Source organism: Marmota marmota, unplaced genomic scaffold, assembly GCF_001458135.2.
Source record: "Marmota marmota marmota unplaced genomic scaffold, marMar, whole genome shotgun sequence".
Classification (NCBI taxonomy): Eukaryota; Metazoa; Chordata; class Mammalia; order Rodentia; family Sciuridae; genus Marmota; species Marmota marmota.
In genome coordinates this window covers 13,452,320-13,467,433 of record NW_026000153.1, presented here as the reverse complement: position 1 = coordinate 13,467,433, position 15,114 = coordinate 13,452,320, and the positions used below count along the sequence as shown (strand labels likewise).

The following is a 15,114-nucleotide window of genomic DNA, read 5'->3' as shown; positions in this document are numbered from 1 at the left end:
TGTTTCCAACTTACTGTTGTTATAAGGAACTATGATAAATGCTTTTGCAATTTAAGCATTTTACATATTTTGGATGATTTCCAGAAGGTAATGTCCAAGAAAAGTGTGGTCATCCAGCATGGAAATATTTATAGATATAGATTTATAGTGCCAGATTTCCATTGAAAAATACAAAATATGACTTAAAGTCAAAAGTTTATTCCTGCTTTCTAATTTAAGTTGTTCATATTAAGTGGTTTTAAAATATGTAACCCAGATGACTTCAATCAGCCAACAGTCTTTACTCCCTGTTCTTGTAGGAAAAATTCTAAAATGAGCAAGAGGAAAGTACCATCCTCAAGTAACTCATCAGCCCTTGAGACATACATTAAATTCTCAGGCTTCAGTGAGCTAAGCAAAGGGTAAACAAAAGTTCTAAAGGTGTTTTTCTGTTCAAATGGTGCCTCTCTTTCACACCCAGAAAGTGCCCAGGTAGTACCACTGGCTTCCATCTTGGAGGCAAATATAAGCTGCCAGTAAGTTTAGATGTCATGCAAACAGAAATGCTGAGGAGGACCAGAAATGGAAAGTGATTTTAGCAAATGTGAACCCCTTTATTGAGGGAAAGAAGGCACTCCATTTGGAGAATTAACCAAAATCCATGATAGGAAAGCACTACACTCCCAAAGTGAACTTGATAAATCAGCTCATTCAGATCAAAGCTACTTTCTTCAAATCAAAGCTCCCGAGAAAGTAGCCAAGTAAATCTGTTGAGGATCATTCTTATTCCATTCCTAGTCCCAGATACCTCTGGGTTTATCATTTCTCACCCATAATGAGTGCATCTGTGGCAGCATAAGTGGTTGATAATTATAGAGTGTCAGGTCCTGAGTGCCTTGTCCATTCCTGACACTATGATGGAATTTCATGTTACTTGGAATCCTCTCAAACCATCTTTTCATCCAAAATATTAGATGAAGAAATTGAGGCTCAGAGAAGTTAAGCAATTCTCCCAGATTTTCTCAGCTAACAATTGGCAGCACTGAGATGAGACCATCAGGATATTTGACTCTGAAGCCTATGTTCTGTATCACCTGACAGGTACAATGTCAGAGCCACTGACATTGCCATCCCCTGCTGGGGGAAAAAAAAAAGAAAAGAAAGAAATGGACATTCCTTCCCTGCTTCATCCATACTCTCTGTCTGAGCTGAGAATTCTCAGCTTATCAGTCCTTGGTTTCTCACTGCAGTGTTTATTTCTGTATGACCAGTTAAAAGGATCTTTAAAGGCAATTAATTTGAATATTAGCAGGAGTCTTGGAGAAATAATTAGAATTGGTTCACTTGGTATTCTCTAAAGCCAATAAATGTCTTGAAAAGCAGTTCATCAGCTTGCAATGTAAGAAGAAAAACAAAACTGCATTAAAATTTTGATTACCAAAATTAAATTTGTCCTAGAGAGAACACTGAGCCTTTCTTAATTTCTCTTTATTTTTTTAACATTAGGTCCTTGTCTCCCCTTGTTTGAGATTGGAAATCATGCTGAGAGATTGTTATAATAGGCCCTACCCACCTGCTTAGCCCCAGATGGTTGAGTCCAAGGAGGACCACATGTAGCCACAGAGAGGCACAAGGACTGTTACCCTGTGCCCAGCCATCCACACATGAGTGGCCAGATATGGCCCCCTTATGGAAGTTCCAGACCTGAGACGTGTCATCTTTCCTCTTCCTGCCTTCTTCTTGGCTCCTGGTTCACCTCCCCGGGGTCCTTTTGTAACATCAGCCTCACTGAAACTCACCCAACTGCCCTCAATCTATACTCCTTTCTCTTACTTCATGGATCCAGCCATAGCTTAGATGTTCCTTTCTGACCAAGGACCATCCCAACACCAGCCACCCCTCAGATACTGGTTTTAGCCTGGCTCTGATGCTCTCAGGAGCATTTCCTCACCTCTTCCCTCCAAAAATTTAGCTCTTGCCCCCATACACAGGAATTGGAGTCTTTTCTGGCAAAAATCTTGGGAAACAAGAAGGATTGTGTCATTAATTTTTTTCAATTTCCCACTGAATTCTCAACTCCAGCTGCCTCTGAGCTGCACATTCTAAACATAGCCAAAGTGAACTCAGTTTAGACAGTGTGTTCTCATCTGACAACAGTGACTCATGATTGACAGATATGTGCAGCAAAGGGTGAGGGGTGCATGTCAATATTTTTGCAGAAAGTAACTAAGCTGCTAGGAACATGTTGGCCTCTGTACAAGAAGGCCAGAACCAAAATAGATCCATTATTAAACACAGTGAGATCCATATTAGATGATAGAATGGTTAAAAGAGCTAACAACCATCAATTCTCTATGCAGATATTCAAACATGGGTTGGAAAATTTTTTGACAGATTTTTGTACAGAAAACTTATCACCAAATCTGATGGTCAGATAAGGTGGCCAATGCTGAGATTCTATGACATGATAAAGGCCTGGACTTTGTAGCCCTGTCTTCCTCTTTTTCTTAGCTCATACCAACTTCCATCTTGTACTCAAATTGCAGAACTATTGTCTGATAATGCTAGTTAGCAAGAAGCCAAAGGCATTGTTTCGCGGTCCCACCTCTGATTCTGTAACATCTGAACCAGCTAAGGCTATGTGGACATTTTGAAGTACAAATTGCTGATGCTTATATCACAGCTTTTCTGGAGTATAGGAGAAAATTCAGATGATCTGGTGAAACTCCCCATATACAAACTGTAAAGCTTACTCTTTATGCCTCCAAAATGCTTGCTCCCCACACCCTGATCAGGGAAGCCTAAGATAGCAGAGTACGGTGAATCAGAGCCCTGTTTGAGACATTGCATCCTCAAATTCTGTACTACTTGCCTGCATTGAAAACTTAACAATATTCTTTAGCTACATTTCAGTGATCCAGAGAGATCTTCATACTCTCTCTCATCCTTGTGATCTCAGAAAAGCCAAGACTTAAATGGATGCGGATGGGGTTCTAATACCAGTTCATCTATCATTCCTGCTGAGAAATGTTTCCTTTGACAACTAGCTACTTTTTCAGGAAGCAGCATGAACAGAAGTCACTCTCTCTGTCTTAAATCAAGCTCATCAGCAAAAACAATTTTCTGACTCATATTTTCTCTAAAGTTTCTATTTCATCTTGAATCACTGTTTGCTTTCTTCATGGCATTTAATATGATGTCAAGTGATAAATATACTTGTAGATTTGCATATTAAGTGGAAATTCTCATCATTAGACTAGAACATTCATAAGGGAGGTGACCATGACCGTTTAGACCATCACTAGTTTGTCTCTGGGCACATAGAAAATACTAAATATTTTATTGACTATTTGCTTAAGGCTTCTCATATCCCTGGCTATTTATAATCTTTTCAATATAATGGATTTATTTTAGCTGAGAGAGAGAGAAACATAAGTACTTTCTCAGGCTGAGACCAGAGCATTCACTTCCTGGTGCATATTTTATTACACAATTATGTTCAGGAACCATATGAAAAATTTTACTTAAGATACGTGTGTTAGCCTAATTGATGTGTAAAGGTTGTACAGTAAATGAATGAAGGATACAAAATAAAGAAGAACAACTATCCTCAAGCAGTTTATCGTTTAGTGAGGGAGACAGACCCATGGAGTAGAAATACATGAAGGTAGCATAAGACCATGCCACGAGAGCAGAGTGGTGGGAGAATAAGCCAACCTATGAGAAGGAGTAACCCAGGAAAGCCTCAGAAGAGAAGCTGATGTTAAAGTAGAGCAGGAGGGTGGAAAGGACTTGGCAGATAGAGAAAGGGTGAGAAAGAAAGTGGAGACAGGAAATATCAGGGGATGGCACTGAATTAGCTCATAGGGCAAATACCAAATGCATGTTAATGATCAATGTGATCTTCTCTGTTACAGTCTAAAGCATATCTATCAGCAAATATACAATCTCCATGTAGACTTTGACTATCTCATCCTAGTTTTTCAGAGACATCCTCAATCCAATTAACTTTTGTGGGGGAAGAGATATTTCCGTGAGAAATATATTTGCTATTCCTCTTTTTAGTTCTGTTTTAGACCGTCTGCTTAAGACTCAAAGAAAGTATAGCTTTCCCTTTCATTTACTTGGAAACAGATTTTTATTCTTCTTCTCACAAAGACTCATCCATGTTTTCCCTGATGATATCTACTCTATGTTCAAGATATAAAGTAAATCTGAACCTTAGTTGAAGACATGCATAATTAGCAAGGCCCATCTATTGTCAGACAGTCATGGGCTGAACATGGCCTTCTTTCCCCATCATGGAAATCTGAGGCTCTCTGGCCAAGGAACTCGCCTATGTCTTCCTGGGAAGTTATCTAGACTGTTCTTATATAAATCTAGACCCTAGTCAGTGTTCACAATATTCTCAGCCTCTTGGCAGGCATGTTATCCCTCTACAGCATATGAAGGAAAACGTTCCCCTAAATATTTAGAAATAAAAAATGTCAGTTGAAAACTTAGCTGTCACGTTCCATTTTAGAACAAAAGAGATATAAGGAAAGTAGTTGAAACATCATTTAGAAACAGAAATTCTTAAGAGGAAACCACATAAACTGGAAAAAAAAATCCCCAAACATTGCAGTGCATTAGTTTCTTGAACAAATGGTATTAATTCACCGAAAAATACAGAAGTTACCACTTTCAGCCAACAAGAAATTGAGCAAATTATGTTATGTGCATGTATGAGGATATGATACTGAATCCTGCTACTGTGATTATAACATACCAATTAAAACATTTTAAAAAAGAAATGATACTTTGGTCTTCACTTTCTTCACTTCTTTACTATGCCTACAAGGTGAACTGATTCCAAATAAAAGAGTCATTTTGACTCTTTGGAGTCCTTTGTTTTCTACTTAAGACTTGAGCGTTATTTGTTTTTCTAAACTCTCTGTCTATCCTGTTACCTGACAAGATTTATTTTTTTCTGTGTCCCAGTTTCCCTCACCAACTTAATACACGTGGCCAAAATATTCTTAATTAGCTTTTCATGCTCTATTATCATTTCACCCCTCCAAGAACATTTCATCATTCCTCCCAAAAAAGTAACTCTCCTACCTGCCTTAAAAGTTAGTCATACTTCTTTTATATCATATCATTTCAAGTTTTGACTACAGCTATTAATTTAGCTCTTCTCCATAACAAAATACAGATACCCAAGGTAAGAACTATGTCTTATTCTTTCCATTTCCCCCACAATTCTTAGCGGGACAGATATCTCTTTGATTCAATGGAATAATAAATGATATTGTAGACAGTTGTGTTTGTTGGTCTCCTCAGCCTCCATTTATGCATAATTTATGCATAATTTATACATAATTCCTCAAAACCCATTTCCATTTTAATATGTCCCTGTCGTTCTGAAGGAGTCCATGTCTCAGCCCCATGAATGGGTACTCAACTTGGACTAAACTAAATTGATCACAATATTTTATCTCCCACCTCACCACTAATCATAATCATAACTATTGACTTATAATGGATATATGACCTAAGGTGATCCAATCAGAATGATATCAGAACTCTCTGGAAATGCTACACAAAGACACATTCTCTTGTCTTAAAACAGTGGGATATGTATATTTGAAGCCTAGCAAGGCTGCAGTCAGTTATGTTATGACCATAACATTAAACATAGTATTAGTTTAGTATTAAACTAATACTCACTTCATGATGCTAATATCTCTTGGTTGCAGATATGTAGGTATCTAAGAACTGGAAGAAAATAAGAAGGAAAATCTACCAAGTTTTGAACCCTTAAAATTCTGATTAAATAAGGTTAAAATAAAGTCTGTTCAGCTTTAATTAATCGAAATGCTATGATTTAACAAGACCCCTTAGCTACAATTCAGTGATCCAGAAAGATCTTCATACTCTTTCTCACCCTTGTGATCTCAGAAAAGCCAAGACTTAAATGGAGGTGGATGGGATTCTAATACCAGTTCATGTTTCGTTCCTACGCAGGAATATTTGAATATGGAACCACTAATGAGATAAAATAGGTAAAGCAGCCACTCCATAAACAGAAATAGTTTCCCTGTCGTTTCCTTCACATCTAGAGGTCTTTGTCAAAAAAAGAAAAAGAAGGAGGAGGAGGAGGAGGAAGAAGAAGAAGAAGAAAAAAAAAAGAAAGAAAGAAATGTATCAATAACCAAAAGTTCTGGTAATAACATGTTTTGAAGAATTTAGGATAAACAGCTTCTAAATTTCATGAGGATAACACTAATTCAAATGAGGACTTACTGGGTTCTTTGAAACTCCTAATGCTTGAGACACAGATTAATGGGAAGGTGTTGCAAAAAATCTAACAGCTTACATCCTGTTTCTACACATCACAGTAGCAAAGCATGGTGTAACACTGCTTTCTACACTAGTAGAAGATCAAAACAGCACAAAAGAAATTTGTGGTTTCTTGGGCTATATCTTTACAATGCAAAGTGTTCATTGGAAAATGAAGATAATATAAGGGAAGAAGCTGCAATTTTCTTTATTGAAGTTTACTTAGATAAATTTAAGTTATCTAGACTGTTCTTATAACTTAAGTTGTTCACAAAGTTATGCAATCAGCAACAATTTACCAAGACTGCTAATGTACTAAAAATTCCTATAATAAATCTAATGCTATAGAACATAGTGGACTATGTGACTGCATAGTAATTCTCCTTTACTAATATATCTTTAGGTTGTTGAAATATAAGGAACAGCCACTTTTTCATTATTCTCAAGTTCTTATAGAATCTTATAAAGAAAATGTAGTCCTTTAATGTCCAAACCAACTGACTAAATCCATTAACAAAATTGTGGACTCTCATACTTTCAATTGCCATGATTAAATACAGTAATTTAAATGATAAAGTAGAAAAATATACTGAGCCTGCATCCCAGCCTCACCACTTAATGGCTGTGTAAATCTCTTCATTTCAAAATATTAGTACACTCAGCTTCGGAGAGAATAATAATAATGTGTGCCTTGCCAAACCCATAGGCTCTTAAGAGAGTACAAAGGATCTGCTACCAAAATATCTGGCATAAAAATCTGTCCAGCACTCTGTCTCAGCGGACTATCTAGAAAACGAAATGTGTATGGGAGGTGGGGGAAGATGAAGCAAGAAACATGGAAAAATAGTAGAAAAGCCATTGACTTTGCAGCTGAAAAATCTGTGTTTGAATTTCAATGCTATTACCTCTTTGGTCTTAGCAATTCATTTAATCTCCCTAAGTATAGTTTGTGCAAAGGAAAATTCATTATCAATATTGCAGGATTGTTGTGATCATTAAAGGAGACAATAAAGAGATGCAAGGGATCCAGTTTAGAAACTTGCATTAGGAAATTCCATAATAAACACTAACAAATTACACAGAATAGTCAAGGAGAGAGAGAAATAAGGTGTCAGTTATACAAATATGTGATTGACAGGTATTTTACAGAGTGAATTAAAGGCTCTTTAGCAGCAACTCTGAAGACAGTGTATATTTAATGTGATGAAGCAATGACAAATACAGTGCCTGAGAATTTTAATTGACTAATAACACTCTAGGCAAGCAAGTACAGCATTGGAAGCATGTGGAACACAGAAAAAGTAATTAGAACGATCTAAACAGCAAAAGAAGAAAAGAAATTTGAACAAAGACCAAACAGATATAGACAGATGGGCTAAAAGTTACTTCTCTTTTTTTAACAGTTTACTCATATCAAAGCATTATTAATTAGCTTAGAATATAATGATATTCTATCTGCATTTCCTTAAATGTAACAAAGTTGAACTTAATTGATAAAACCTGTGTACGTTTGTGCTCAGGGGCCTGATTTGCCCAATTCTTTATCCATCCCTGATTGCATAACTTGACCACTACCACCACAGGAGACTTAGCAGTTCCTCCTACTTCAGAAACAGCATGTGCTTCTGGCCCTTGGCTTTGTGTTTGCCAGGTGACTTGCTCTGGCCAATAGACAAAGGTGGAAGTTATGGGCCTTACGGGTTAGTGTTTGTGCACATACCCCTGTGTCTCCCTCATTACCATGAGAAAAGCATGCTGGACTAGCCATGGTCCCAGGAGAAGACAAAAGATTCAGGGAGTGAGGTTCCATCATTCAGAAGAGCCCAGCCTCAGTCCACTGATACCAGACATGGGAGCAGGCTGAAATCTGCAGAGCCACCCAGCTGAGCCAGACCAAATGACTGACCCTTAGCCAAGGCACAGGTCTATGAAGATAAATAATTGCTCTTTCATGCTATTGTGTCTTGGGATAAATTATTACACAGCATTTTGGTGGCAGTAGCTAACTGAACACAATGTTCTTAAGAGGCATCTTGATTTTTAAATTATTGTCCCCATCTGCTCATGAATAATTCCCAGAAGGGCATTCACTCTTTGTCATCTTTCAGATATCAGGTTTGCTTTTAAAATAAAAAAAGAAAAAAAAAAGGCCTTTGATGCATGACCTGACACACTGATATATATCTAGAGAAAGAGAGAGAGATGGGGTGTATGCTGAATGCCATTCTAACTTCTGTGATTCAAACAAAAGCAATATTAAGTAGGCAAAAGAAATCCTCTTGCTATCCTTCTTGTCTTTGCTCCTTCCATCATCTGGATTATCTGTCCCATGTGTTCCCCATGCATACACGTCTTGAGTCCCTTAACCACTCTCAATCCTCTGGTTCTTCTCTCTACAGCAGCATACATCACCTATTAGGGCAAACCCAGGGGAAAGGTAGGAGATAAACCTTTGTTTCCAAGAGGGTCACAGGCAGGACCCCAGTCACTGCAAGCTCACTTGTGTCCCAAGGCCAGTCAGTGTCTTGCCCACTCTTTGTCTTGGTGCTTCTCTCTAGGGCAGAGTCTGTCTTCCTAAGACCTGCCCATTGGTTTTGAGATTTTACCACTAATTAACTAATAGACAAGAAATATGAAAGATAGATTTCTGGAAAAAGTTACAAAATATTTAGAAACTTCAAAGTCCTAAAGTGGTTTTTAGTTGGGGATTCTGGAATTGAAGACTGAGTTCTTAAACCTCCAGCAATCTGGCTGCATTTAATGAAACCCTTGGGCTGTTGTTCAGAAAATTCAGTGTAATATTTTGTCTGCAGTTAAAAATTTGCATCTCTGAGACACCTAGTTTGCTAGATCACTTCCTATTCAATAACATTTAAATAAATCCTGTAAGAAGTATTTCTGGCAAAAACCAGGAGACAGGCAGAGGCTGTGGGATTTCAGAGAAAAATTGCCTGCAGCTAGGAGACTTGCAGGAAGCTCCCAGGAGAAGTTTGAAACAGGCAGACGTTGAGATCAATGACTTAAATTGGCCAGGAGAGGTAGAATTTTTCTAAAGGGCTTGATTTTTAAGAGGAGTTGACCCAAAGGAATGAATATGGGATGGAAAATTGAAGATCCCAAGTAGATTTAGACTCAGAACAGCAGGCAGATCTTCTCCCTAAAAAGTCACTCCAGAAAGGTACGCACTGGGTCAACCCACTGTTTATCTGTTCCTGATTCCCTTGATTATTCCAGCATCCTCTCCCAGGTAGCATAAAGTGAGTTCATCTGTACTTGAACAAGACTTCAGCTCAGGAGAAAACTTACTGTGGCTGTTCGTAAGACAACATGTAGACCAGTGGCACTCAGTCAATGTGCTGGCAGCATCAACATCACTAGAGTCTCATCCAGACCTGCTGATCAGGAGCTCTGGGGCAAGGCGTAACAGTCTGGTATTATTAAATATATGGTGCAGGTACATCCTGGCCATGTTAAAATTTAAGAATCAGTGATGTAGGTCACTTTGAGCCAGTCATCTCTCTGGCCATGATGCATCTGCCTAAAAAGTAAGAAGCCAACTTGAATGATTTCAATAGATTCTTGTAGCTCCATTATTCCTCAGTGTTATTCCAAATAATATCAGTCTCTTCTTCCCTTCTTTTTTTTCTTGTTAATTCATTGATGTTGCAGAATGTAAAGGAATATTTTGAGACTCATATCATACAGTGATACATTCCCCCTCTCACACTTTAAAGGACCTGAAATGCCCTTAGTTATAACAATCACACCGACTATTGGACTAAGCAAGTACAGAGTCCTAATGCCCAGCGGGAGGAATAAAAGACTTATATAAATAATAAATAAATAGCAATTAAAACTGTATAAGCAAAACAAAAATATCCTTCTAATACTTGTGAGTTCTATCCAGAAATAATAACCATCACAGTGACAATAAGCACCCTTGGCATTCACACTATAAGCATTTATTAAAAATCATTTCCCACTGAAAGTACCCAGTATGCCTGCCAGAAAGAAGGAGAGTTGAGACTATACTTTTAAAATATATATATGTCCTTGGAGCTGGGGTTGTGGCTCAGTGGTAGAGTGCTTGCCTAGTATGTGTGAGGCACTGGGTTCAATTCTCAGCACCACATATAAACAAATAAATAAATAAGAGTCCATCAATACCTAATAAAAATTTTTAAAAATACGTGTCCTTGACAAATCAACAACTTTGTAAGGTGTAAATTTTATGTTGACTTCTACTTGGGAAAAAATGAGATAATCGGGAAAATTTAAGGAGTATCTAATTATTGGAAGATTTTAAAGAATTATTTGGGGCAAGATAATATTACAATTTTTTAAAGTCATCTTTTAGAGATATATATGAATGAAATTATGTATTCGTGGGGGTTGGAGATGAGCTAGAATAAATCAAACCAGAGCACCCTTGAGTGGAATGTGTGTAGCTGAGTGTAGCTGAGTAATGGGTATAAGGAGTTCACTACTCTCTACTGCGTATTTAAAATTTTCCATAATAACATTTTAAAATTACTAATCTGAAAACATAAGAATAAGGGCAGAAAACTGTCAAATTTAAAAGAAAAAAAGCAAATAATGATGAAAGTTAATGACACTTGGATTTTTCTATTGTGAAAAGTGACACATGACTGAAGTCAGTGCCTCCAAAGACACACTGGCTGTGGCACTTCCTCAGGGTCACCAAGTATCCGCAGTTTCTCTACTGGGAACCCATTCTTGTTTTGCTCTGTGCAGACAAGGCTTCTGGAACAGAGAATCCATGCTGTGAAATAAATGCTGGAAGAATGCTTGATGCAGGCATGCAGGGCACACAGAAGGCATTTGAAACTGCTTAACTCAATAAAAAATACTCAAAGTGGAAGAAAGAGACACAAGCTGACAAAGGGCAGGCACGCTTTGGCCCCTGCCATGCTCCCTGCCCTGTATTCAATAGCCAAATCTCCCTCACTTTGAAGTACTTACCTTGGCCCATTGGGAGTTACTTGTGATTGTTGGGTCTCTGCCCTTGGAGGGAAATTCGTATCGCAGACTGCCCGTGACAGATACTTCTTTCATTCAAGTCTTCAATGAGTTGTCTTGACAAGGTACAGTGACCAGGCTGTCAAATAATTTTTTTAATGTTTGTTTATTTTTCAAATAAACAAACATTAAAACAAGTAATAAGATCTTCATCTATCAAATCAGTGAATTAAACTATTGCGACAATCTTCAATGTTTGCAAAGATGAAATGGTACCACTTTGCTAGAAATCAATTTGGCAATGTGTGGAAAGTTCATTAATAGTAATTGTGCTCTTTGCTATAGGCATTCCCTCTTCCAGAAATTACAAAGAATAATACCAGCCATATATACAAAATGTGTACACTTCATGCAAGGAGATTTGCCCATAATAAGTTTAGTATATTATACTATATTCATATGTTCTAGTCTTTTATTAAAATGATACTTACCAAGTATATTAAATAAAATAGAAAATTCCCATGAAAAACAAGGAAGATAACATTGTATACATTATGATCTCAACTATATAATCTGAATGTATGCATTTATTGAAAGTAACTGTACCACAAATTTAAGTATGGTTTCTTTGGTTGAATAATAAATGCTTTTTATTTCTTTATGTAGGCTTTTTTTCAATGTGGTCCACATTTCCTGCAATAACCAGAATACTATTTTCATAATATAATCATTAAAATATTTCTAAACTATTTGTTCTCCCAATATTTCTCTACTATACAAAATTGCCCTGTATCTCTCAATTGATTATAATAACTTTGATGACAAAAACAAAACAACAGGCCCAGATTCACTTGGCATAGACGCTTTAGCATGTAAATCTATACATAGTTTTTCTGAGCTCAGTTAAAAATGTGGTTTAATAACATCTCCATCTCAGGGTCATTTAGAAGATACATAAAAAGATACTATCTATGAAAGAACCATTGTAAACCTTTAAAGTCAGAGTTTCCCTTGTGTATCAAATGTTGAGAAGGCTTAGATGAGATGCCATCCTAAACATGCATTGTACTCTGTGAAATGTTTTTTTTAATATTTATTTTTTAGTTGTAGATGGACACAATACCCCTATTTTATCCATGCATTTTTATGTGGTGCTGAGGATCGAACCCAGGGCCCCGCAGGTGCTAGGCAAGCACCACACCGCAGAGACACAGCCTCAGCCCAGGAGCCATTATTAAGACTTAGTCAAATGTGTTCTTTGAAACTTTGCACTTTGACATCTTCTAACTGCCCCACCATTCTGGAGAGCTCCTGCATACTGAAGCTAAGGGTTATGCAAGGAAAGGACCTGAGCTGTATGGGGTCAGTACCTTTCAGCCCCTCCATGCTCTCCCTCACTAGTTCTCTGAAGCAATAGGCCTTCTCTGAGGAGGAATCCAGGCTTTTCTGCATACACAGTGCACGATTACAGCTTTCAAACATGACACAATTGCTCACTTTTCCAGATCTTACAAGGTCAGCTTTAGCGTTTGCTACTCCTTGAAAATGGTTATCTTGCTTTGCTGCCACCTCACCAGTACTTCCGTTAAGCTGCAGAGGAAGAAATGTGTCTTCCAAGTACAAAAATAAATTCAAGAACAACAACTCTCTACTTAATTAGGATGTAGACTGCTCTCGGCCAGCTTTGTCTCTAAGACATTTTTTAGGAGATGGTTTGAAAGAAATGCGGAGACTAAATTCAGCTCAATGACTAAATTAATTCTTTACCTGGATCCAACCATTTATCTTCATTATGCTTCAACATGAGCACTTAAAAATTATATCTTTAAATCTCTTCAGCTACTGTGATAGTTCAAAAGAGCTAACTTGTGCATCCAAAGCATCTTGGAGATCACTTATTAGCTTAGAGGTCATATACACTCCAATGTTCTCTTCAATTTAGGAAATTTCTTTAATGTCTAGAAACATTCAGGGCCAAAGTATTCACAGTATGTTTTGAGAGGCTACCTGTGGTCTTGCTAAACAAAAATAAGGCTGTAAAGGTTTGTATCACATCATATAGATATTTATTCCTGTATATCCAGCCCTACTATTGTTATAATCCTGTTTTTAGGAGCATTACAACGTGAATGTTGTTTCTTTACATCTAATATTTTGCTCATCAACTGAACACCCAATCTTCTTTCTTTGCTCTCAGCCACTGTCTTCCTCTGGACCCTGATAACTTGTCTTATTCAAGCAAGTAACTAAGGTTTCCAGCATAGTTTATTACTATAGGCTTTGGCTCTAGAACCTGCTTTTATCATTTAATAGATGGATCATCTTGAGCAAGTTACTTAATATTTTCATAGTTAACATTTTCCTTATCTTTAAATTGAAGTAATTATAGGATTACCTATTTCATAGTTGTTGTACTATCTTATATACATATGGATAATCTATATGAAACAAAATAGAACTTTGCAAAGACATCACACTCAATGGATTTTTATGAGAGTGATAAAGATAATGTGATTTCTAGTGCTTCCATTATATAACCAGGCTATTTGGACACTTGAGTTTTCCAATGACCTTCATAAATTATAATGCCAAAACTAGAAACATAAAAATGTTATAATTAGGGGACTGGAGATATAGCTCAGTGGTGAAGCACTTGCCTAGCATGCACAATGCCCTGGGTTCCATCAACATCACACACATACACACACAAATGTGGTAATTAGAAAATCTCAGAATATAGTGGAATGTTTATCATTTGGGTATCAACTGGCTGAAATTGAGCAAGGTATTTGATCTCTCTATCTCATGCTTTCCTCATGTAAAGAACAGGGATGATGAGTATCTCCTCTGTAAGGTAGTAAGTATGTGAGACTCAAGGTACTAAGTACTAAATTTAAACATTATTTTAATTTTAAACACTAGATATTATTGTGAGACGTTCTGGAAGGTACAGAGTGCAGCTGGATGATGCCTGTCAGGTGATATTTTCCCCACAGGCACAGTGCCTGAGGTTGTGTTGCCTCTGAGAAATCTCACACGGGTCTGACCACAGCTCTGCCTGGCTCAACCACCAGACCCTTTAACAGGAAGGAGGTAGAAGGAAGCATAAGAAGGGAATAGGAGAGGGAGTGGAAGTGAAGGAGAAGTGGAGAACATACCCGGTGGGTGAATGGTTGCTCTCAGTTGAGCGCAGGTAGAGAGCCACCCCTACACAGAGGGGTATCTCTTACTTCCCTTCACATATGCCCTGCCTCTTTGCAAGGGTCTATGGTCTTTATATGAAAAGGAAAAAAAAAGAATCCACCAAATTCATGCTGTCAATTGCTTATAGAGACACAATGGTGTGGAGAACAAAGAACATGAACTTTGGTATAACCAGATATAAAATATAACATATTTTCCTATTTTCACAGTTAAATTTTCATGATGCCCAATATAAAACTTTTCCCTTTGGATAACAGATTCAACTGAGACTCTGCCAAGTGTAGCCTTTAATTCTTTTGACTAGAATCTTCGCACAGATTCTTTTGCCATTGATCTGTGAACTTTAAATAAAGTTCACTGACATAAAACATAAAGGAGCTACAGGAGGTTTAAAAAAAAAGATATTCCTACTTCTTCTTGGTACTTACAGAAATATGGAAAACTGAACAACATTTTCTCCACTGAGAGTTTAACCTGAAGTCTTCTTGAATCTGGATAAATGCTTTTACAAACATTTCAATTTTCTGAGGTTACTGATAGTCCCAAGTCCATAATGCTCTGAATGTTGGAATTTCACCCAACCCAAAGCAGGTGGTCCTCCATCTATAGAAAGATTTGCACCATTTCTCC

The 15,114-nt window shown here is 37.3% G+C and overlaps 1 protein-coding gene across 1 annotated transcript in view; it reads right to left on the bottom strand.

The window, feature by feature from the left end:
* The window catches only part of Gpr141 (G protein-coupled receptor 141), a 36,520-nt gene extending 22,742 nt beyond the window's left edge, over nucleotides 1–13,778 (bottom strand). The window contains exon 1 of the mRNA XM_015490369.2: nucleotides 11,284–13,778. The gene's annotated coding sequence lies outside the window, so the exon portion shown is untranslated. The remainder of the gene's footprint in view (nucleotides 1–11,283) is intronic.
* Nucleotides 13,779–15,114: the final 1,336 nt, after the last annotated feature.